Source organism: Mobula hypostoma, chromosome 2 (assembly GCF_963921235.1).
Source record: "Mobula hypostoma chromosome 2, sMobHyp1.1, whole genome shotgun sequence".
Taxonomy (NCBI): domain Eukaryota; kingdom Metazoa; phylum Chordata; class Chondrichthyes; order Myliobatiformes; family Myliobatidae; genus Mobula; species Mobula hypostoma.
The window spans coordinates 30,362,641-30,388,913 of NC_086098.1; positions in this window are offsets into that span (position 1 = coordinate 30,362,641).

The following is a 26,273-nucleotide window of genomic DNA, read 5'->3' on the forward strand; positions in this document are numbered from 1 at the left end:
GGTTCAACTGTCTGAGGTACCCAGCTACTGTAAACAGGCTTCAATTATTCCTGTGCCCAAGAAGAGCATGGAGACTTGCTTCAGTGACCATCACCCTGGAGCACTTACATCCACAGTGATGAAGTGTCCTGAGAGGTTAGTGATGAAACATATCAACTCCTGCCTGAGGAGCGACTTGGATCTGCTCCAATTTGCCTACCAGCTCAACAGGTCCACAGCAGATGCCCTCTCATTGGCTCTTCACTCAATCCTGGAACATCTGGACAGCAAAGTTGCATTATCAGGATGCTCTTCATCGACTAAGGTTCCTAAAGTTATCATAGCCAGGGTGGTAGTGGGGATAAACTCCCACTACCTATAAAGTGCTCCAAATGGCGTGTGTTTCTAACAGCGTCTGACAACCGTCCAACTCTTGGCCTTCATGTGTGGCTTAGCTACTAGGCCCGGCGGAACTGTTTCTACTGACAAGAGAAGGAGTAAAGGCACCTCGAAACCAGTTGCTTCAGGCAGGTGGGGCCTGCCTAGGAGGAAAACTGATTTTAAACCTCTGGTGCCTTGCGGCCATATCCACCCATGGGAGAGGCTATGGGAATAAAACTAGAGGAAGAAATCCAGAGCCGGGTTCCCTAAGGCAGTTTGATGTTGTTTACAACTTCACTCTGGCAACCTCTGTGATGACACTGGTGCCAAGCTATATCAGCGCTTGCCCTTCCCTTCGACTACATCAGTGATGTGGAGAAGGGGAATCTGCTGCATGGGCAACAGCCAGTTCTTCAAAGTTTCCTGCCCAGGCTTATGCCCTAGAGAGGACACAGTCCACCAGAGGCACAAGCCCATGATCCCCTGGGATCAACGGCTGTCTACTACTTTATCGACAACAGCTCAGTAATATCTGCTCAAAGCTAATCAATACATTCCAAGACCTTAGCCTCAATACCTCCTTGGGCAATTAGATCCTGGATCTCCTTATTCGTAGATCCCAGTCAGTTCAGATTGGCAACAACATCTCCTCCACAATCTCCATCAACACAGGTGCACCTCAAGGCTGTGTGCTTAGCCCCCTGCTCTGCTCATTTTACACTTATAACTGTGAGGCTAAGCACAGCTCCAATGCCATAGTCAAGTTTGCTGATGACACCACTGTCACAGGCCAAATCAAAGGTGATGATGAATCAGCACATAGGAGGGAGATTGAAAATCTGGCTGAGTGGTGTCATAACAATCACTCACTCAGTTTTAGCAAGACAAGGAGCTGATTGTAGACTCCAGGAGAAGGAAACCAGAGGTCCATGAACCAATTCTCGTTGGGGGATCAGAGGTGGAGAGGGTTAGCAGCTTTAAATTCCTCGGTGTTATTATTTCAGAGGACCTGTCCTGGGCCCAGCACGTAAGTGCAATTATGAAGAAAACACAACCACGCCTCTACTTCCTTAGGAGTTTGCGGAAATTTGCAATGACTCTAAAACTTTGACAACTTCTACAGATTTGTAGTGAAGTGCATATTTATTGGCTGCATCACAGACTGGTATGGAAGCATCAATGTCCTTGAACAGAAAATCCTTGAAAAAGTAGTGGATATGGCCCAGTCAATCACAGGTAAATCCCCCCCCAACCACTGAGCACATGTACATGAAAGCACTGTCACTGGTACGCAGCATCCATCATCGCTGACCCCCACCACCCAGGACATGCTCTCTTCTCACTCCTACCATAAATAAAAAAGGTACAGGAACAATTACTACCTTTCAACCATCAGGCTCTTGAACCAAAGGGGATAACTTCACTCAACTTCATTTACCCCATCTTTGAAATGTTCCCACAGTCAATGATCTCACTTCCAAGAACTCTTCACATCATGTTCTCAATATTTATTACTATTATTGTTTCTTCTTTTTGTTTTTGTACAGCTTCTGCACTCTGATTGAACACCCTAGTTGCGTGGTCTTTCATTGAATCTCTTATAGTCATTATTCTATAGATTTGTTGAGTATGCCCATAAGAAAATAAATCTCAGGGTTGTTTATGATGACATATATGTACTTCGATAATAAAATTTACTTTTAACTTTGAACTGTAGAAAATTTTGCCAAAAACAATCAAAGTTAAGGACCATGATCACCCACGTCATTGGACAGGGCCCATAATGAATAAATGAATGAATGAACCCAGTACTGATCATTACCCTCTGCCCAGGATAGATAATACCTTTGCAAACCTTACTGGAGGGAAACACTTCAGTAAAGTAGACTTAGCTGAGGTCCACCTACAGATGGAGATGGAAGAAGAGTCCTAAGTGATCATAAGCACCTACAAAGGGCTTTATTGCTATAATAGACTTATTTTTGGATTTGCGTCTGCACCTGCAGTCTGGCAGAAGGCTATGAACCAGGTGCTGCAAGGCTGTCCAGTCACTCAGTGTACCTGGATGACATCATCATTAATGATAAGCAATGACAAGGAACATCTCCAAAACCTCAAGACAGTGTTAAAAAGATTAGACGATTATGGGCTCAGTGCACAATGCAACAAATGTGAATTCTTTAAACCAAACATCATTTAATGTGGTCACACCATTGTTGCAGAAGATTTACACAAATGTGCTGAGAAAATTAGATTAGATTAGATTATGAGGACACTCAGTCCTCATTTATTGTCATTTAGAAATGCATGCATTAAAAAATGATACAATGTTCCTCCAGTATGATATCACAGAAACACAAGACAGACCAAGACTAAAATTGACAAAAACCACATAATTATAACATATAGTTACAACAGTGCAAAGCAATACTGTAATTTGATAAGAGCAGACCATGGGCACAGTAAAAAAAAAGTCTCAAAGTCCCGATAGCCCCAACATCTCACGCAGACAGTAGAAGGGAGAAACTCTCCCTGCCATGAGCTTCCACCGCCGCAAACTTGCCGATGAAGCATCCTGGAAGCACTTGACCATGTATAGGAATGCAGGCTTAGGTGAAAAGGTGAAATTTATGCTATATTTTGTAACTCCAAAACATTTCACATTTATATCTTGTATATCACCATTTATACATACTGTACATTTATATCACCTTTGCAGCAGGTGCTTTTTCCACCAGGAACGTTAATGTGATTTTTTTTTCTGCTTCAGATACTGTAGTGGTGGGATAGTCTTGCACAATAGAGGAGAGAGAAGAGTAGAGTGGATTTAGATCTGGAGTAGCTGAATCACTTTGCTTCAGAATGGAGAGCCATAAGCACAAAGAATCTATTAAGAAGCAGTGTATCATACACCGGAAAACCTCAAAAGAAGGTGATGACCATTTAGTTAGTCCTCAAGACTATGAGTCCTGGAAAAAATTACTTGAAGCAGCCAAAGTGAGAAACTATACCCCTATTTTAGACATTGTTAAAGAACTTGGAGAAAAAGAAGTTCCAAGAATCTACTATCACTGAAAATGCCAAAGCCTCTTCACCATGTGGAGAGACTTAGAGACTCTGAAAAGGAAAGCATTACTGATGAAGCTGGTGAGAATACGTGTACATCAAAGAAGCCAAGTAGGAGATCTTCATCAGAAGCAAGGGTGTATGATCAAATCTGCATTTTTTGTAATAAAGTGAAATTTCTGAAGGGTTCCAAGTCACATGAAAAGCTTACACAAGCTGTTCAACTCAGAGCTGACCAAACACTACGGGAATGTGCAACACAAAAGGAAGATGAAAAGGTTCTAGCAGTAACAAGCAGAGACATAGTTGCTGCAGAGGCCCACTATCATGTTTCATGCTATAAGGATTATACCGGAATCAAGTAAAAGGAATCTGAGTACAAAGAGAATGATGATGAAACAGATGGTGATGAACTGTATAAAAGGATTGAAAGGGAAGCCTATAAAGACATGTTCAAGTATATCAGAACTGATATCATACCCAACAAGATGATTGTACAAGTCAATTCTTTGGTCATAAAACTTGAATCTTTCATGCTATCTGGTGGAGTTACATTCCTGCAAGTTTCTACAGGGAAGCACATTCGTAGGAAACTAGAATCTGAGCTGGACAATTCAGTAGATATATTTCCAGATGACAAAGGAAATGGTTCCTGAAAGTGTATAATTAAGGGGCATTGTCTTGGAAAATCAAACTCTACAGAGGGAACTCAAAGTTTGGAGGGCCAAGGCAACCAATTTCAAGCAGTAGAAGAGCAACTCCCAGGAAACTCTGCTACAGTGGTTGATGGAATGAACTTGGTCCAAAGAGTGAAAGGTGATCAAATTACTTTCAGAGATGATGCCACTACAATTCTGGGTATGGCTCTGGGGGAAGGCAGTCAGAGTAGCAGAATAGGTCTTGTGTTCGACACATACAAGGAGAACTCTATCAAGAATAGTGAATACCTACAGGGTGAAGAGACTGGTCATGAGTTGCCAGGAATCACAGGCACACAGATGGTGAGGCAGTGGAGGAGCTTCCTGAACAAAGTCAGTAACAAAAATAGTCTCATTAGCTTCATAATCCATGAATGGAGGAAGGCGGAGTACAAAGCAAAGCTACAGGAGAAGATTCTGTATGCAACTGTGAATGACAAATGTTACAGAATCACATCTCAAGACAGTGAGGAGGTGTCAGCTCTTCAGTGTCAACAGGAAGCAGATGGCTGCCTACTTCTCCATGCTGCCCATGCCACAAGAGAGGGATACCAATCTGTAGTGATCTGCTCAGAAGACACAGATGTCTTTATCAAGTCTTTAGCATTTTGTGACAAGATTGAGGCCCCATTGTTCCGGAGGTGTGGCACTAGAACCTGTACAAGGTTTGTAGACATCAGGAAGGTTGCTGCCACTGTTGGCATAGAGGTTTGTAGGGCTCTCATCGGGTTTCATGCATATACAGGATGTGGCACTGTAAGTGCTTTTGCAGGCAAAGGAAGGACAAGTACCCTAAAACTTCTGACCAGCAACAGGGAAACTCAGGACACATTCTTAGCATTGGGTCAGGAATGGGAACTCTCCCCAGAACCGTTGGACAAACTGGAGGCATTTACATGTCTCCTGTACGCCCCAAAAGCATCGACCACTAAGGTCAATGAGCTCATGTATTACCTTTTCTGTGCCAAAAAAGGTGAAATCGAAAGTCATCAACCCCCACCATGTAAGGACTGCTTAACAAAACATGCACAGTGAACCAACTACCAGGCTGGTATAAGGGGAAGATGTTTGGAGAAGGACCTGTTGGCAGAGGATGGAAGATGGAGAGAGAAGAGGAAGCTGAACAGTTGGTGGTGCACTGGATGGAAGGCCAGCCAGCACCTAATGTCATCCTGGATCTACTGGCCTGTAACTGTTCAAAAAAGTGTTCACTCCCAAGATGTATCTGTCTTGCAAATGGCTCAGGTGTTCTGACATGTGTAGACTGGCAGACTGTGAGAACCAGGCATCCACCTCAGAGAGTGTGGAAAGTTCAGATGAAGACGTGGAAGACTTGGAAAATTATTATGATTATTAATAGGCTATGAAAGTATGGAAAACAAAGTATGGAAAGCAGTCTTTGATTAAATATATTCATTTTACAACTAAATGGGGCCTAGATTATGGCCGTGTGGAACCCCACATTGTACTGTAATTCTATATGCTATGACAAAAGCTTAATATTGTTTTGATTTGATAGAACAATATGGAAAATATCATGACATTGATAAAACTCCAGAAATCTCTCCAAATGAGTTTTTTTCACCTTTTGAGGGGTGGGGTAACATTTTCTGCTGTACTGATGTTAATATGGAATATATACAAAAAGTGATTACTTATTTGAAGTAATAAAGCTACCACTGGTGCAATGCTATCACATATTTTCTAACTCTAGAGATGTATACCTTGCCAAAAATCACTATGAGCATTATTCCCTTCAGATGGTACCGACCAATCCTACTGGCTCACGGACTAAATCTTTTTGTTTTGGCTTTATGCTCCTTCAAGATCATAGAAGAGAGACTAAAACTGGATGAAGCAGTTTGTACAAGTATGTACTAATATGCACACAAGCACAGGATTGAAGTCTAAAAATGTCGCAGTATATCCTGTAATAAAATTACAGCCCCAATGAATAATTGACATTGTTATTAAAGTGTTGCACATAATAAACAGCTCATTCTCTGAGTTACATCAATGGTACTGATAGATCTATGCACGCTGAAAGAATGTAAAAGCATTAATAAAGTTATTAAAGCACTCTGTTAACATTAGTCAGGATTAGCAAGATCATTCTGTCCAAACTGTAAAGGTCAACGTGATTATTGAAGATTATCTCTGAATTCTCAGCATGCTCATTGGTATGTATGAGACAGGATGTTCAAAAAACACAAAAACATTGAACAGATATGATCAGAGATGTCTATAATGATTTTTCAAGAGACTTTAGATCATAAATGATATTTCTGTATGCTTGTAAATAAAATTTCTTGTGAGTGGCTCAACATAGGTTATATACTTGGCAAGATTTCCCTCAGATGAAGAAAATGGGAAATACATCCAAAAATAAGTCCCTGTATTCTTCTTTCAGGACCTCCTCCCTTTTTCTACCTATGTCGTTGGTACCAATATGTACCACGACTTCAGGCTGTTCACCTTCCCTTGTCAGGATATTGTGGACACGTCCAGAAGCATCCCGGACACTGGTACCTGAGAGGCAAACTACCATCCGTGTCAACAGAATCACCTATCTGTCCCCTTGACTATAGAGTCCCCTATTATTGCTGCCATCCTCTTCAGTTCCCTACCCTTCCGAGGCACAGACCCAGACTCAGTGCCAGAGGTACGGTTGTTGTTGCTTCCCCCCAGTGTGTAGGCCTCACTGCTGTTGGTGACATTCCAGCCAGCCACTCTGCCCAGTGACTTTAACTGCATCACTGTGCAGCTGGACAACATGGCAGCGCCATTGGGGGACTGGGCAGCAGCTCCAGACTCCCGATGCAAGTGGTTAAAGCTGCAAGGTTGAGCAATGCCTTCAGCATCCCTGCAGGCAGAGCACAGCCATAATACACGTGGTCAAGACTGAACAGATCACTACTGTCCAAGGTACACTTCCTTTTCACATTGAAGGTAGCCAAGTCAGATCCATCGATGTCACACCAATGTTCTTCTCTTGACTACTGCCTCCTGTGAGCCTCTAGTCACCTACAGGAGGACCAGAAGGCAGGCAAGGATTTTTCATTTGCAAAGATAATCAGAAAGCGAAAGAGAAGGGATTGTGCCAAATCGAGACAGACGTTTTCTTCTACAGGCGGGGGTGAAGGTAGGTTTCAGAGGAGCTCTGAGAGATGAACAGCCAGCCAGCTATGCTTTTTGCCTCAGAATGTTCCATGTGTCACAACCACGGATTTGGCAGTGCAGTAGATACGGCAATTGCGCTTGTGAATATGCACATGTCAGCTAATTATTATTTAATTGTGATAGTGTTTAACTCCATACTTGTTGCCGTAGTGCTTGTCGAGACTTGGACAGGGCACAGCAACCCTTTGCTGCCTGTTTGCCTTCTGCATTCCCTGAGAAACCGGATTGTCGAGTCAACTGACTCTGAAGACCAGCGGTTTTCGTTTAATGTTTAGATGTTCTTTTCAGCCACAGTGTAGGCTTCATTTTCCATTTGAGAGTTTTAGTTAACAGCCCTGTTTGACCTAGAGGTTATTGTTTTATTTTCCCTTTAACACTGTTCGCATTAAAGTCTGTGAACTATCGACCTGCTTCAGTGTCTCACTCTGCACTTGGGCCATATCCGAACCGGGTAACACGATGATCATCTTCAGATCCCGATTCTGCTTTGTGGAGCAGGACAAAATGTCCTCTCACTTCTTCTTCCAATAGGTTCATAATGGGAGCTCTGTAATCCATATCCTTAAAGAAAAAAACAGCACAGTAGCATCTTCACTAACAAGCATGTTGAGGATCTGTAGATTCTTTTATGCCTTCTGTATAAGACTATAAGGCCATAAGATATAGGAGCAGAATTAAGCCATTAGGCTCATCGACTCTGCTCCACCATTTCATCATGGCTGATCCATTTTCCCTCTCAGCCGCAATCTCCTAACTCCACCCTCCCCCCAATATCCCTTCATGCCCTGACCAATCAAGAATCTATCAACCTCTGCCTTAAATATACATAAAGACTTGGCCTCCACAGTTGCCTGTGTGGCAAAAAATTCTGTAGATTCACCACTCTCTGGCTAAAGAAATTCCTCCTCATCTCTGTTCTAAAAGGATGCCCCTCTATGGCAGAAAGATCACAGAAGCACAGTCTCCCAGAACTTCCTGTCCTTTACCACAGAGGTTTTAGATGACAACAGATGGGAGAGTCTGGATTAGCCACTGTCCCTGAAGGAGCTGACTGGCTCCAACCATTCCCTTGGCTCAGATAAAGCTCCTGGAAGTGACAGCTTACCAGAAGAGTTGTTCTTGCCTCTGTGGGACCGCATAGTGTACAATACTGTGCTGCTAGCTGGCAGCAAGTCAGACTCCTGTGTGTGAGGGTCATGAGCAAAATAAAGCGTGGGAATCAAGTGGACTTGAGCAATTCAAGCAAAACTAAAGATTTATTACAAAAAAAAATGAGAAAAACTAACAAGAGCTCAGGCAGAATCTTGATTCCATATGAGCCACCAGCAAAACAATGTGAAAACCCAGAGCTGGTGAAAAGACAAACAATCAGACATAAAAGGAAAACAATCCAAGGACAATGCATACCCAGGAGGTGAAATAGAGTCCACATACTAACGGATGAAAAAAGAAACTGTTTTTTACAAATAACCCCTGTTTGGACACCGTGAGGAAGGCCATCATCACCCTCATCAACAAGCAGAAAGGGAACAGGGAGGGCATTGTATCTGGTCCTGTTCAAGCCCCTCTTTGGGACAAGTGATCCACTCAACCAAAATCTGTGCGGTAACTCACCAACAAGCACCAAGGCCTCACTTGGCTGGTAGTGAAAGGGGCCCTCACAGTCCGATCCTTTCTGAACAAATGTTATCTCATCCTCGGTAACGACCAGTGGGGAAAAATTGGTCACCAACCTCTTTGCATTTGTGGATTTGCTAAGAAGGTGTGGAGAAGGATGAAAGGGTCTATGTATTGGTTCATCCCAGCAGCTGCCTAACTGAGATTCCATAAGACCATAAGAGATAGGAGCAGAATTAGGCCATTCAGCCCATCGAGTCTGCTCCACATTTCGTCATGCTGATCCCATTCAAACTCATACTGCTGCCCTCTCACCATGTCCCTTGATGCCCTGACCAATCAGGAATCTATCAATTTCTGCTCTGAATACACCCGCAGACATGGCCTCCAACACAGTCTGTGGCAGAGCATTCCACAGGTTCACCACTCTCAGGCTAAAAAAATTCCTTGTTACTTCCATTCTAAAAGGTTGTCCCTCAATTTTGAGGCTGTGCCCACTAGTTCTGGATATCCCCAACGGAGGAAACATCCTCTCCACATCCATCTTATCCGGTTCTTTCAACATTCGATAGGTTTCAATGAGATCCCCCAACATTCTTCTAAATTTCAGTGAGTACAGGCCCAAAGCTGCCAAACGCTCCTCATATGTTGACCCTTTCATTCCCAGGATCATCCTCGTGAACCTCCACTGGACTCTGCAATGACAATACATCCTTTCTGAGATAAGGGGGCCAAAACTGTTGACAATACTCCAAGTGTGGCATGACTAGTGTCTTCTAAAGCCTCAGCATATCTCTTTGTTTTTATATTCTATTCCCTTTGAGGGGGAGAGAATGTCGACTCAGACCATGAGAGGCCTGCGTTGGGCATTTTCATGCCCTATAAGGCGCAGACTGGAAGTCTGTGTGGGGCGCCACTCCTTGCACTCCTGGTTAGGTGCCTTGCTCAAGGACACAAACACGCTGCCACAGCTGAGGCTCGAACTAGCGACCTTCAAATCACTAGATGAACACCTTAACCACTTGGGCAGGTGCCCAACACCAATTCCCTTTGAAATAAATGCCAACATTGCATTTCCTTTTTTTCCACAGACTCAGCCTCTGAATTAACCTTCTGGGAGCTTGCACAATGACACACAGGTCCTCTGCACCTCTGATGTTAGAATATTTTCCCTATCTAGATATTAGTTTGCATTATTGCTCCTTTTACCAAAATGCATTACCATACATTTCCCAACACTGTATTCTATCTGCCACTTTTCTGCCCATTTTTCCAATTTATCGAAGTCATGCTGCAATTGCACTGCTTCCTCAGCACTACCTACCCCTCCACCTATCTTCATATCATCCACAAACTTTGCCACAAAGCCGTCACTTCCAATATCTAAATCATTGACAAACAATGTGAAAAAGTAGCAGTCCCAATACTGACCCCTGAGGAACACCACTAATGTCTGGCAGCCAACTAGAAAAGGCCCCCTTTATTCCCACTCACTGCCTCCTGCCTGTCAGCCATTCCTCTATCCATGCCAGTATCTTTCCTGTAACTCCAGAGGACTTTATCTCATTAAGCAGCCTCACATGAAGCACCTTATCAAATGCCTTCTGAAAATCTAAGTAAATGATACCCACTACCTCTCCTTTGTCCACTCTGCTTGTTACTTCCTTGAACAATTCTAACAGATTTGTCAGGCAAAATTTTCCTCTACAGAAACCATAATGACTTTGGGATGTAAAACTCTGGGATGTAGTCCATCTGGTCCAAGTGATTTATCCACCTTAAGACCTTTAAGTTTTCCTTTGTAATAGCAATGGCACGCACTCCTGCTCCTTGACACTCACAGACCTCTGACACACAGCTAGTGTCTTAGAAACATAGAAACATAGAAAACCTACAGCACAATACAGGCCCTTCGGCCCACAAAGTTGTGCCAAACGTGTACTTACTTTAGAAATTACCAAAGGTTACCCATAGCCCTCTGTTTTTCTGAGCTCCATGTACCTGTCCAGGAGTCTCTCAAAAGACTCTATCGTTTCAGCCTCCACCACTGCTGCCAGCAGCCCATTCCACGCACTCACCACTTTCTGCATACAAAACTTACCCCTGACACCTCCTCTGTACCTACTTCCAAGCACCATAAAACTGTGCCCTCTCATGTTAGCCATTTCAGCCCTGGGAAAAAGTCTCTGACTATCCACATGATCAATGCCTCTCATCATCTTATACACCTCTATCAGGTCACCTATCATGCTCTATCGCTCCAAGGAAAAAAGGACAAGTTCACTCAACTTATTCTCCTAAGGCATGCTCCCCAATCCATGTAACATACTTGCAAATGTCCTCTGCACCATTTCTATAGTTTCCCAATCCTTCCTGTAGTGAAGTGGCCAGAAATTGGCACAGTACTCCAAGTGGGGTCTGATCATGGTCCTATATAGCTGTAACATTACCTCTCGGCTCTTAAACTCAATCCCACGGTTGATGAAGGCCAGTGCTCCGTATGCCCTCTTAACCACACAGTCAATCTGCGCAGCAGCTTTGAGTGTCCTATGGCCTCGGACCGCAAGGTCCCTCTGATCCTCCACGCTGCCAAGAGTCTTACCATTAATACTATATTCTGCCATCATAATGAACCAGCTCACACTTATCTGGGTTAAACTCTATTTGCCACTTCTCAGCCCAGTTTTCCATCCTATTGATGTCCCACTGTAAGCTTTGACAGCCCTCCACACTATCCACAACACCCAAACTTTGTGTCATCAGCAGTAAAGACTGAAGCAAAGTACTTCTTCAATTCATCTGCCAATTCTTTGTCCCTCATTACTACCTCACCAATATTATTTTCCTGTGGTCCAATCTCAACTCTCACCTCCCTTTTATTCTTTATATAACTGAAAAAACTTTCAGTAACCCGTTTTATATTATTGGCTTGTTTGCCCTCAGATTTCATCTTTTCCCTTCTTAAGGCTTTTTTCATCACCTACTGTTGGATTTTAAAAGCTTCCCAATTAGCCCACTTCATTCACTTTTGCTACCTTATATGCCCTTATCTTGGCTCTTATGGAGTTTTTAATTTCCCTTGTCAGCCATGGTTGCCCAGCTCTACCATTTGAGAATTTCTGCTGTGGGACATATCTATCCACTGCCTTGTGAACTATTCCCTGAAACTACAGCCACATCTGTTCTTCCACCATCCCTGCCAGTATCCCTCTCCAATCCAGCTGGACAAGCTCCTCTCTCTTGCCTCTGTAATTCCCTTTATTCCATTACGATACATGTGACATGCTTCTCCCTCTCAAATTGCAGTATGAATTCAATCATATTATGATCACTGCATCATGATGGTTCCTTTACATTAAGTTCCCTTATAAGATGTGGATTATTGCACAGCACCCAATCTAAGGTTACCTTCCCTGAGCAGGCTCAAGCACAAGGTGCTCTAAAAAGCCACCCCGTAGGCATTCCACATGTTTCCTCTCTTGCTATCCAACACCAACCTGATTTTCCCAATCCCTTGCATTTTGAAGTCCCCCATTACAATTGTGACATTACCCTTACTACATGCCTTTTCCAGCTTCCTTTTGCAAACACATCCCCACATCTCAGCTACTATTAGGAGGCCTGTATATGATCCCCACAATGTTTTTTTTACCCTTGCAATTTCTTAACTCCACCCACAATGATTCAATATTGTCTGACTCTATGTCACCCCTTTCTAAAGATGTAATTTCATCTCTTACTAATCGGGCAGCAGCACCGCTTGTCCTTTCCTCTGATGTATATCTTCTTTCAGCCACAACTCAGTGATGCCCACTACGTCATACTGACTAATCTCTAATTGCACCATGAGTTTGTCCACCTTATTCTGAATGCCACTTGCATTTAAATATAGCACCTTCACTCCTGCATTCTTCACCCTCATGAATTTTGCCTCTGTGGTACAACTTAACTCTTTATCTGTGTGCATTTATACCTAATCATTGGCTTGTCCTTCCTTACATTCACATTACATCATCTACTTGTAAACCTGCTGGCTCATCCTCAGCTCTATCGATACTGGTTCCCATCTCCCTGCCATATCAGTTTAAACCACTCCCAACAGCTCTAGCAAACCTGCCCATAAGAATAATGGTTCCCCCTCAGATTCAAGTGCAACCGATCCCTTTTTTACAGGTGATTCCTGACCCAGAAGAGGTCCCAATGATCCAACTTTCTGATCTTTGGTCTGTTCCTAGTGGCACACACTGAGACAGGCAACAAATGCTGCTGGAAGATCATCAATCTGCCTGAAACTTGCTGGTCTTCCTGCACCATAAGGGAAGACGTCTGACTGGCATATTCCAGGCTGGAAGGTACTGAATACCGAAGATTCTGCAGACGCAAGAATCCAAAACAACACATATAAAAATGCTGGAGGAACTCAGCAGTATATACTGAAGCCCTGTGCAGCAAATGCTAAGGCTCTGTGAGGAAGGACTACAGTCTAGGCTCATTCTGCTACCACGGATGGAGGATTGAACTGGATGGGAAGTCCCTCAAACCTTAAAATGAATGAAAATAGTGCTATGTATTAACACTGGTGCATGTAGAGTGTGCACCAGAACACACAACGGTAGTGAAAGGCTTTTGCACTGTTTCTTTCTATGTATGTGTATGTATATGTGTGTGTATATATATATATATATATATAGTTGAATCTCTTCTGAAAGAGGTAGCAGTAGAGATTGTGGAAGCATTAGTACTGATCTTTCAAAAATCATTGGATTCTGGTCTTGTGCCAGAGGACTAGAAAATTGTAACTGTTAGTCCACTCTTTAAGGAAGGAAGAAGGAAGCAGAAAAGAAATTATAGACCAGTTAGCCTGCTGTCACTGGTTAGGAAGATGTTGGAGTCAATTGTTAAGGATGAGGTGATGGAGTACTTGGTGACACAGGACAAGGTAGTACAAAGTCAGCATGGTATCCTTCAGGGAAAATCCTGCCTGACGAACCTTTTGGAATTCTTTGAGGAGATTACAAATAGGATAGATAAAGGGGATGTAGTAGATGTTGTATATCTGGACTTTTAGAAGACCTTTGACAAGGTGCCACATGTGAGGCTGCTTACCAAGCTCATGGTGTTATAGGAAAGTTACTAACATGGTTAGACTGCTGGCTGATTGGTAGGAAGCAGTGAGTGGGAATAAAAGGATCCTTTTCTGATTGGCCGTCAGTGACTAATGGTGTTTCACAGGGGTTGGTGTTGGGACCGATTCTTTTTATGCTGAATATCAATGAGTTAGATGATGGAATTGATGACTTTGTTGCCAAGTTTACGGGTGATATGACAGTTGGTGGAGGGGCAGTTAGTGTTGAGCAAAGAGGTAGGCTGCAGAAGGACTTAGACAGATTAGGACAGTGCGCAAGAGAGTGGCAAATGAAATACAATGTTGGAAAATGCATGGCCATGCACTTTGGTAGAAGAAATAAACGTGCGGACTATTTTCTAAATGGGGAGAAAATCCAAAACTCTGAGATGCAAAGGGACTTGGGAGTCTTTGTGCAGAACACCCTGAAGGCTAACTTGTGGGTTGAGTCAGTGGTGAAGAAGGTAAATGTAATGTGAGCATTAATTTCAAGAGGTCTTAAATACAAGAGCAGGGATGTGATGCTGAGGCTTTAGAAGGCACTGGTGAGGCCGCACCCTGAGTATTGTGAACATTTTTGGGCTCCTTATCTAAGAAAATATGTGCTGGCATTGGAGAGGGTCCAGAGGCATTTCACAAAGATGATTCCAAGAATGAAAAGGTTATCATTTGAGGAATGTTTGATGGCTTTGGGTCTGTACTCGCTGGAACTTAGAAGGATGAGGTGGGATCTCATTGAAACCTTTCGAGTGTTGAAAGGCCTAGACAGAGTAGATGTGGACAGGATGTTTCCCATGGTGGGGAAGTCTAGGACAAGAGGGCACAGCCTCAGGATAGAGTGGCGTCCATTTAAAACAGAGGTGTGGAGAAATTTCTTCAGCCAGCCAGGTGGTGAATTTGTGGAATTTGTTACCACAGGCAGTTGTGCAGGGCAGGTGGTTGTGTGTATTTAAGGCAGAGATTGATTGGTTCTTGATTGGACACAGCATCAAAGGTTACAGGGAGAAGGCTGGGGAATGGGATTGAGGAGGGGAAAAAAGGATTGAATGGTAGAGCAGACTTGATGGGCCAAAGGGCCTAATTCTGCTTCTATGTCTCATAGTCTTTTATATATGTATATAGTTGCAAATACTAGTAAAATGAAATGATCCCATGATATAACTGAGAGATGTCCAGTATTAGAATACCAGGTAAACAACAGAATGTCACAAACATTTCAAATAACAATTTCAGCCCGGCTAGAAAGAGGAGAAAGTAATTGGAGAACTTTAATACCATCACCCAGAGAAATGGAGAAGGTGTTACCAGTACACAGCATGGAAGTACAGGGCATCTTAGGAATTCTCATGGCTCCCATTCCTGGTCGGAACAACGCAGTTCTCTGGAAAAGAGGGTCTTGGTAGTACCCTTCCGGCTACCTAGGAATGAGCATCCTATTTAGAAACACCAAATTTGCCAAAGAGAAGTGGGCAGGTCCAAATCAAAGTCAAGGTAATTTTTTTTAATCAAAGTATGTATACATCACCATATACTACCTTGAGATTCATTTTCTTGCAGGCATTAACAGGAAAATAAAGAAATACAATAGAATTTATGAAATAAATTATACATAAACAAAGACTGACAAACAACCAATGTGCAAAAAAAGACAGATTGTGCAAAAAATTAGATAGATGGATAGACAGATAAGAAGGAATGAAATCTGTTGAGAAGTGGATGGAGTAAAAATAATTCTGGTAAGCCAAGACACATGGGGTGAAATTACTGCAGTACAAAAATAGAAAGCAGAACAGTGTAAAGGAAGTGCACACAGCGAAATGCTCTGTACAGCTGAGGGAAACCCGACTGCTGGCAGTCATGGCAACAATACAAATAACTCAAAATGAATATAGGATGTGAGTGATCTCATCCATGAACTTTATCAGACCTTGATAGATTGACTTGAGTTACACAATTGATATTTTAAATGGATGCTGCTACAGAAACTTTTGATGAAGCGACACAAATCTCTGTTCACTTGTGTGCAATGTTACCTTTGCATTCCTTGCGTGCAAGCGTCCACTCCTTGTGCTCAGTATCAGTTCTGCTCTGATCAAAACTGAAAATCATTAACCTTTTGTACTCCTGTTTATGGTATTGGAATTTTTCATTTCTGTATGCTTACATTTTAATATTAGAAACTCATTTAAACGATGTGAATATTTTGCAGGTTTATAACCTCAGACGTTCTTGAAACCGATGTGAATCTTTGAGCTTCTTTACCATTATATTGACCCATGCAAAAGTAAATACGTATGGATATCTTTGAGATGAGGAGGAAGGTGACAGCTTTCAGACAGAGAGAGCTGAAGCCAAAGGAAAGAAAAGAATTATGCAATGATCAACTTTAGATAGAATACATCTAACAAAAGCATTGAAAAATGTTTTTCAAGAAGATTGGGATTTACTTTGTCGAGAAGTATTATTTATGGCAAATAATTGAGGAATTAAGGTAGCAACCACATAGCTAAAATGCTTGTATTTGCTACAAACAGAGACTAACAGATTGCTGTGGAAGTCGTCCTGCCTCGTCCCTGTGCCGAAGACGCCGCACCCCAGTGGCCTCAATGACTACAGACTGGTGGCATTGACCTCCCACATCATGAAGACCCTAGAGAGACTTGTTCTGGAGCTGGTCCAGCCTATGGTCAGGCCACACTTAGATCCCCTCCAGTTCGCCTACCAGCCCCGACTAGGAGTTGAGGATGCCATCATCTACCTGCTGAACTGTGTCTACGCCACCTGGACAAGCCAGCGAGCACTGTGAGGGTCATGTTTTTTGACTTCTCCAGTGCGTTCAACACCATCTGCCCTGCTCTGCTGGGGGAGAAGCTGACAGCGATGCAGGAGGATGCTTCCCTGGTATCATGGATTCTTGATTACCTGACTGGCAGACCACAGTACGTGTGCTTGCAACACTGTGTGTCCGACAGAGTGATAAGCAGCACTGGGGCTCCACAGGGGACTGTCTTGTCTCCCTTTCTCTTCACCATTTACACCTCGGACTTCAACTACTGCACAGAGTCTTGTCATCTTCAGAAGATTTCAGATGACTCTGCCATAGTTGGATGCATCAGCAAGGGAGATGAGGCTGAGTACAGGGCTATGGTAGGAAACTTTGTCACATGGTGTGAGCAGAATTATCTGCAGCTTAATGTGAAAAAGACTAAGGAGCTGGTGGTTGACCTGAGGAGAGCTAAGGTACCGGTGACCCCTGTTTCCATCCGGGGGTCAGTGTGGACATGGTGGAGGATTACAAATACCTGGGGATACGAATTGACAATAAACTGGACTGGTCAAAGAACACTGAGGCTGTCTACAAGAAGGGTCAGGGCCATCTCTATTTCCTGAGGAGACTGAGGTCCTTTAACATCTGCCGGACGATGCTGAGGATGTTCTACAGTCTGTGGTGGCCAGTGCTATCATGTTTGCTGTTGTGTGCTGGGGCAGCAGGCTGAGGGTAACAGACACCAACAGAATCAACAAACTCATCCGCAAGGCCAGTGATGTTGTGGGGATGGAACTGGACTCTCTCACGGTGGTGTCTGAAAAGAGGATGCTGTCTAAGTTGCATGCCATCTTGGTCAATGTCTCCCATCCACTACATAATGTACTGGTTGGGCACAGGAGTACATTCAGCCAGAGACTCATTCCACCGAGATGCAGCACAGAGCGTCATAGGAAGTCATTCCTGCCTGTGGCCATCAAGCTTTACAACTCCTCCCTTGGAGGGTCAGACACCCTGAGCCAATAGGCTGGTCCAGGAATTATTTCATAATTTACTGGCATAAATTACATATTACTATTTAATTATTATGGTTCTATTACTATTCATTATTTATGGTGCAACTGTAACGAAAACCAGTTTCCCCCGGGATCAATAAAGTATGACTATGACTATGACTATGACTACTATGCTGTGCTGATGGTAATCATCCCCCTCATGTCAACTGCACCACTGTCACATAGGAAAAGGGGACCACCATCTAATTTACAATAAATATCAAACTGATTGAGGAACTCAGTAGGTCAAAAAGCATTTGTTAGGTGATTGGAATCAGTATCTTGATCCAAATCATTGACAATTCCTTCACCATCTCGTTCCCATCCCAGCCCGCAGGTGCTCCTCAACCAACCTAGTTCCTCCAGTAGTTTGTTTTTTGCTCCAGATTCTACCACCTGCAGACTCTTGTGTCTCCACAATATTTACAGTGTCTGATTCCTCCATTCCCCATTCAAGTTAAATAGCTGGATATCCAGCAGAATTTCACGAGAATTACAAATTATTAAGGGATGTGAATAGAATAAAGGACATGATGTCCACAGCAGCAAGTCTGGTGGATGGTTTGAATGGTTCTGTCAGCTGAGGGTCCCACTGGTAAAGTTGTGTCCATCTGGTAAAATCTGTGCAGGAGCCAAAGGGAGAGGTTGGTGGGGAGATTTTTTTTTAAAAGTTAATAATATAATTTATGTGTACTTTGTTAGTCATTTGTCAAAGTTAACAAGGTTACGGATATATACTCTGTTAAAGACATTTGTCAGGGTTTAACTAGATTACTGATTTATTCTATTAAAGTCATTTGTTTCTCCATCACAGTTTCTTAGTGTGCTTACAGTATGTGTGAGCTAGAATGAGTCACAAAGACAATTAACACAAATGGGCATAGTTCACCTTATCAATTTCCGATAAACCATTGGATTCATCGTCCTGCTGTAACTGATATTTTTTAAGAGTTTGGATTGTAAAAGCTCCCTCTGTAGTTTGTGATGAAGTTTTTCTGCATTCAGTTCACTCCCCACAACACTGAATGTGTAACACCTCAGCTTTTTGTTGTACTTAAGTGTCACTCAAGTGTTACACATTCAGTCAGGTTTACAGACAGGAGTTTTAAAAAAATTTGACCTGAACCCTTATGGACTCAAAGTGCTCATACTTCTGTTGTTTCATTTTATATTGGATTTTCTAATGCAGTTTCGTAGAGTCATAGAACACTACGGCACAGAAACAGGCCCTTTGGCCCATCTAGTCCATGCCACATTATTAATCTGTCTCGTCCCATTGTTCAGCAACAATTATAAATGGATTGAGCAAATTTTTTGTTACCTACTACAGGTGTTGGTGAGGTTACTTGTTTCCTCCTCAAGAGGCTTCCTGACATAATGGTTCTGTTTTTGGCTTAACACGTTAACCAATTAACCTGATGTGTCTTGTCAGGAGGAGATGGGGGGTTTCCTGACTCATCAGTGGTAACATGGCTGAGTCATTCATTAGAATGTTGCACTTTGCCTGTTTCAGAAAACCTCCACCACTTTCACCTGTCCTCATAACCCTTGATGGCTTCTGTTGATTGGTTTTCAAGATGCCTGTCATCCTTTCAAGTTCTATCTTTCATTATACGGCTAAAACATTCTAGTTCTCTCTTTCTTCTCTCTTTTTGTACTCAAATTCACAACCATCAATTCCACAAGAAAAGAAGTCCGGAATTGGCAGAACCTTGAAAACTGATAATTATAACTTCCACGTATTCTGGAGACACAACTTTCACAACTAATCCTTGGGAGTTTTCAGCTTTCAAGATCACCACTTTCATTTTGTGACTAAGAACTTCCTTGGTTTCTCAATCACTTGATTCTCAAATAAACTTGGCACGTTATGTGTGTGTTTCCCATAAAGACAGACACAAGATATATTCTTTTAATTCCGCTACCATTTCCTTATCCTCCACGATAATTCTCCTATTTCTGTAAAGGATCCCACTCTTGTAAGGGATCTCCACTGGCTCAGTGGCTCCTTTAGTATTGCTTGCATTTAGCTTTTAACCAGTAAGGACCACAAGCAATATTTCCTTTTCCTTCATTTTAGGACTTCCAGACGTTCTGCTTCAAAACAATTTTTCATTGTTTCATGATGAACATTTTGTTAGTACTTCAGTGACTATCATTAGTTTTTTTTTAAATAAATTACATAAACAAATACGTATTTCCCCTCTCAAACAAGTTAGTAGGTTGATTAGTCACATGGGCGCAGTGTTGGTCAGCAAATTACAGGAAGGATATTAATATGGTTGAAAGAGTGCAAAAAAGGTTTACAAGGATGTTGCCGGGACTTGAGAAACTCAGTTACAGAGAAAGGTTGAATAGATTACGACTTTGTTCCCTGGAGCATAGAAGAATGAGGGGAGATTTGATAGAGGTATATAAAATTATGATGGGTATAGATAGAGTGAATGCAAGCAGGCTTTTTCCACTGAAGCTAGGTGAGAAAAAAACCAGAGGACATGGGTTAAGGGTGAAGGGGGAAAAGTTTAAAGGGAACATTATGGGGGGCTTCTTCACACAGAGAGTGGTGGGAGTGTGGAATGAGCTGCCAGATGAAGTAGTAACTGAGGCTCAATTTAACATTTAAGAAAAATTTGGACAGGTACATGGATGAGAGGTGTATGGAGGGATATGGTCCAGGTGCAGGTCAGTGGGACCAGGCAGAAAAATGGCTCGGCACAGCCAAGAAGGGCCAATAGGCCTGTTTCTGTGCTGTAATGTTCTCTGGTTCTATGGGTTTAATTGCACAGTGCAGGCTCATTGAGCCAAAGGGCCTGTTACCATGCTGTATCTGTAACTTAGTTTGGAAGCATGGGATGGTTGGCAGGTTCAACTGTAGTTATTTTAATGCCAATTGCTTCACAGATAAATCAAATGAGCTGACAGCATGGATCAGCATTTGGAATTATGATGTTATTGTAATCATAGTTTCGGTAAGGGTAGGACTGCTAGCTTAATCTTCCGAGAAGTGGAAGTTCCGGATGTAACAGAGAGGTAGAAAGGAAGATGGGGCTTTGCACTACTGGGTAGGGAGAACATAATGGCAATGCTTAGGGCGGATATCCTGGAGGGATCATCCTATAAGACCATTTTGGTTGAATTTAGGAATAGGAATAGGGAAGTGACAATCACAATGCTGAGGTTATACTTATAGACCTCCCAATTGATAGTGGGAATTAGAGGAATAAGTATGTAAGCAAATCACAGAAGGGTTTAAAAGCAATAGGGTCATATAGGGGGGTTGTGGGGAGAGTAGGTGCTGGTGATTAACTTGTTAACTTTCCAGATATAAAGTGGGATTGACTTGGTTTAAAGGGCTTAGATGGGGCAGAATCTGTTAAGTATGACCAAGAATGTTGGCATGAGTTACCCTTGCCAAGTAAGATTAAAGGGAAACTCAAGACATTCTATAGGCATACTCAGAGCAAAATGTTAGCCAAGGAAAGAGTGTGTCACTTCAGGAACTAAAAGGTAAATCTACGTGTGGAGCTAGGTGATGCAAGTGAGGTCCTCAATGAATACTCATTTAAATTCTTCAAAGGCAAGGATGGGGAATGTAGTGAGTTAAAAGAGGAATCCATGAATAATATGGAGCACATCAGCATTAAAAAGGAGGAGTTAGATATTATGGGATTTAGAAAGGTTGATGAATCCCCAGAAATGGCACAGTGTAGAAGTTAGTGTAATGCTTTACAGCACTTGCTGTAAGGTCGGGGTTCAATTCTTGCTGCTGCTTGCAAGGAATTTGTAAGTTTTCCCTGTGACTGTGTAGATTTCCTCTGAGTGCTTTGGCTCCTCCACATTCTAAAGATGTATGGGTTAGGGTTAGTAAGTTGTGGGCATGCTATGTTGGTGCCAGAACTGTGGTGACATCTGCAAGCTGGCCCAAGCACATCTTGGACTGTATTGGTTATTGACACAAAACAATACGTTTCAATATATGTCCTGACATACATGTGACAAATCAAGCTAATCTTTAATTTTTATGAGATTTATCCCAGGCTATTTTGGGAAGCAAGAGATAGCTCAAAGTTCAAACATTGAACTGCGTTGAGCTGGGGCCCCAACAAAGATTTTTGTATCTTCATTGGCCACAAGTGAGGAGCCAGAAGACTAGAGAATAGCTAACGTTGTTTCTTTACCTTTCCCTGCTGTGAAGGTGGCTGACAGAGGTATATAAAATTCTATGAGGAGTATATAGGGTGGATGGGAGCATAAAAACATGAAAGCATAGGTTTAAGATAAAAAGAAGTTCTAAAATGATTTAAGGGGAAAGATTCCTAAACAGAGAGTTGTTGATTTCTGGAATTTGCTGCCACAGAGGATATTGGAGTCAGATACAGTCATTACGTTTGAGAGAGATGTAGGCAGGTACTTGGATAGGCAAGATCTAAAAGGAATCAAACCTAAAGCAGGAAAATGGGGTTGACGTAGATGTGTAAAAGAGTTGGAATAAACATGATGGATTGAAGGGCCTGCTTTTGTGCTTGCACAAATTTATGACTCAATGAATGGCAAATTGCAACTCATTTAAAGTGTTCTTATTGAATTTTCAGTCATCCAGTCAAATGTTTAACGGGGCAAGCTATATGAAAAATGATTACTTGTGCCAGTAAATTACTTACATTAGTTTTTAAGAATCACCTCAGATAGACTGCATGCTATTACCACCAGTAAATCTATAAATGAGTCAACTTAAGCCATTTGTGCAGGCTCATATGTTCCCCCTGATAGTGTGGCCGTGCAGAACTCGTGGTTTAGAGGCACGAGCTCATATTCCAGCATAAGTCAATGGCCATCTCACCATGGCATCTGAGCAATGCTATACACTACTGCATTATGAAATCTGATGTCAGATTTGGGTGTCCACTTTCAAGGAAAGCCACTCGAAGTCTCATGATAAATTGTGGCTAATCTCAAAAGGGGATTTCCATGTCTTTTTTCTCCATGGGTGGATTATTACATTCAACCAAAAACACTTGAGATAAACTGGGAAAACCCGTAGTTGTACAATATTTATCCTGTTCAACTGTATGCAAGACAGGCTCCCAAAAACTCATAATTTCTTCAGTATTTCCACACAGTATAAAATATTTTGCAGTATGAATGCTTATTTCAGAAAGAAAAATATTCTTCAACCAGATGTATAGGTGTGGTATTTATTTAGTAATTGAATTTCCTGTTTATCTATATCAGTATTGACTTAATATCTCCACCACAGATTCAAACATAAGTGTGACGCATGGAAGAGTTGATCAATGGGATATTTGGTTTAATCAGTAATGAATTTGAATCGTTATGTAAAGAGTTCCCCCTTGTGGAATTCATTAGCAATGAGCAACTATTTTCCAGATATCTGACGGAATTTGCTCTTCCTTAAGATACAGTATTAAACATTCTGGGCTGAGAGATTCATTTTTTGTTTTACACTGTTATAGTTTCCTAAAATATTCCATCTGTTTATTTTCTCAGAATATTTGCAAAAGGCGTTCTAAATTAGTTTGCTCTATTCAATAGAAAACATTACAACATGACTCAAATTAAACAGAAGTAAAGATGCTGTCAGTATTTTTTTTAGAAATTTCCGGTGTAATATTTAACAGCTTTTTAATAGCAGGTCAATTTTAGCTTGGTGAGTAATTGTATGGGTTAGAAGCTAGAGTAAAGCTTATGGTATGTTTACTTTTATTCTTATGAATAGCTTCTTTGTACTACAGAGTTAGAACTTCATGCAGGGAGTTCAGTCAGAAATGGGTTTGAACTCTATAAAATATGCAAAATGTGAGATCAACAGATAGGCAGCAGTGTCTAAGGGTGTTTTCATTCAATTTCTTAGTTTATTAACTTAATTGGGAGTCCAGTGCTTGGATACACTGTCTAAGGTTTCACCTTTGATTGGACTTCTTTTAGAAGCCATAAAGCACAGAAACAGGCCTTTGGCCCAACTCATCCGGGGTGTCTTTCTGAGCTAATTTCATTTGCCTGCATTTAGCCCATAAACCCTATCCATACCTTGATCTAAATGTCTCTTAAACATCGGATCTACATCTACTACTTCGTCCTTATATTCGCCACTCTCTGAATGATATTTTTTCCCCTCAGGTCCCCTTATAGTCTTCCTCTTCTCAAACTTCTTCCCCTCTGGTATTAGTCTTCCCTACCCTGGGAAAACTATTAAAACAATCCAATGACAATCCTATGCTCCTCAAGGTCTTATAAACCTCTCATTAGATCCTCCTACAGTCTGGTAGAAACAGTCACAATCTTTCCAGTCTCTCCTTATAACCCAAGTTCCCCAGTTCCATCAACAGTAATATGAATCTTTTCTGCACCTTCTGTAGCTTAATCACATCCTCCCTATATAACAGCAAACCGAGCTGCACATAAAATTCCATTCAGCAACTCTTTTACCTCATGTCCCATCCAATGAAGGCCACTGTGACATAGACCTTCTTCACCACCTGGGCTACCAGCGTTGCCACCATGCATTTGTCTGTCTGTTCTACAACAGTCTCCAGGGCCCTATGTCCAGCCCTGGCTTAACTTCCCCAAAAAAATCTCTTCATCTTTGTTTGATTTAAGTTCCATCTGACATTCCTTTGCCCACTTTCCCAGTTGGTTCCTGTTGTATTAATCTTGTCACCTTCATTCTCAACCAAATTATTCATACACACACACATACATATATATATATGACAAACAATAAGGGACCAAACACAAGATCCCTGTGGCACTCCACTGGTCAGAGGCCTCCAATCAGATAAAAAAAAACCCTCCACTACCACCCTCTCACTCCTTCCACCAACTCAATTTTGTATCCAATTGGGCAGTTCACCCTGGATCACATGTGATCTGCAGGACCTTGTCAAAAGCCTTGCTAAAGTCATGTGGACAATGCCTATGATGCAATCCTCATCTAACCTCTTGGTCACATTGACAAAAAACAATCAAATTTATGAGACATGATTTCCCATGTACAAAAGCCATACTGACTATCCCTGATCAGTCCATACCTTTCCAAATGATCCATCCTATTTCTGAGAATCCTCCCACTTTCCAAAGATATGCAGGTTAGTAGGTTAATTGGGCACTTGGATGCAAATAGGCATCATGGGTTTGTTGGGCTGGAAGGGTCTTTTACTGTGCTGTATCTCTAAATTAAGAAAAGTGATTAGAAATGAGGAGATGGTCTGAAGTTGTGTATCATCTTTTTCTGCAATGATGTGTGAAATGTAATAGTTGAGTGATGAACCTATTTTCTTTCAATAGCTAGTAGAGTATACAAGCTTTAGAAGTTGCAGTATTTAGGATTGCAGTAGACCATGTGAAACGTAGGTCCAAGCCCTAATCAATAGAGATTGTTGGACGCAGAAGAGATGGCAGATGCTGGAATGTGTAGCAATGATCAGTCTGCTGGAGGAGCTCGTTGGGTCAAGCTGTATTGATGGGAGAAAGAAAACATCAACCAATTGGGTCAAGCAGAGGGTGGAAAGAGGAGATAGCCCGTATATAGAGGAGATGGGGAGTGGAGAGAAAGGGCCAGTGGAGATCAGTAGACTGAGGGGTGGGGTGGGGTGGGGTGGGTGTGGGTGAGGTTGAAGCAAAATCAAGCAGAGTAGGTGAGGAAGAAGGCTGAGGTTGGGAGATTATCAGCCGTAAGGATATTAGATGCAAACTGAGGCAGACGGAGTGAAGTGGGGGGGGGGGAAGGGAGGGTGAAGGTGACAACAGCTGTTTGAGGGTGATAAGCAGGAACACATTGGCTCCTGGTGCTGGAACCTGTTAAGCAAGGAATGTGAAAATGGGAACCATAAGTGAGCTGTGAACAGCAAATGGAACCAGAACCAAATGGGGGAGAGGGAGGCAGCCGACGGATGAAATGTGGTTGACAGAACCAAGAAGAGGAAGGGGTGAAAATGGGTAATTCAGAATGGGTGGCAGTTAGGAGGATGTATGGAAAAAGGAACAAAATTGGGAGAACAGAAGAGGATCTGATGGGGTTGGGAAACTCAGTGTTCATACCATTGGGTTATAGACTACCCAGGCAGAATATGAGGTGCTGTTCCTTGGGCTTTGCATTGTTGCTCAATTAGGTAGTGTCAAAGGCCGTCTCACAGATGTTGCTTAACCCACAGAGTTCATAGAAACATAGGAAACCTACAGCACAATATAGGCCCTTCGACCCACAAAGCTGTGCTGAACATGTCCTTACCTTAGAAATTATCTAGGGGTACCCATAGCCCTCTATTTTTCTAAGCTCCATATACCTATCCAGGAGTCTCTTAAAAGACCCTGTCATACCCACTTCCACCACCATCACCGGCAACTCATTTCATGCACTCACCACTCTCTGACTGGAAAAAACTTAC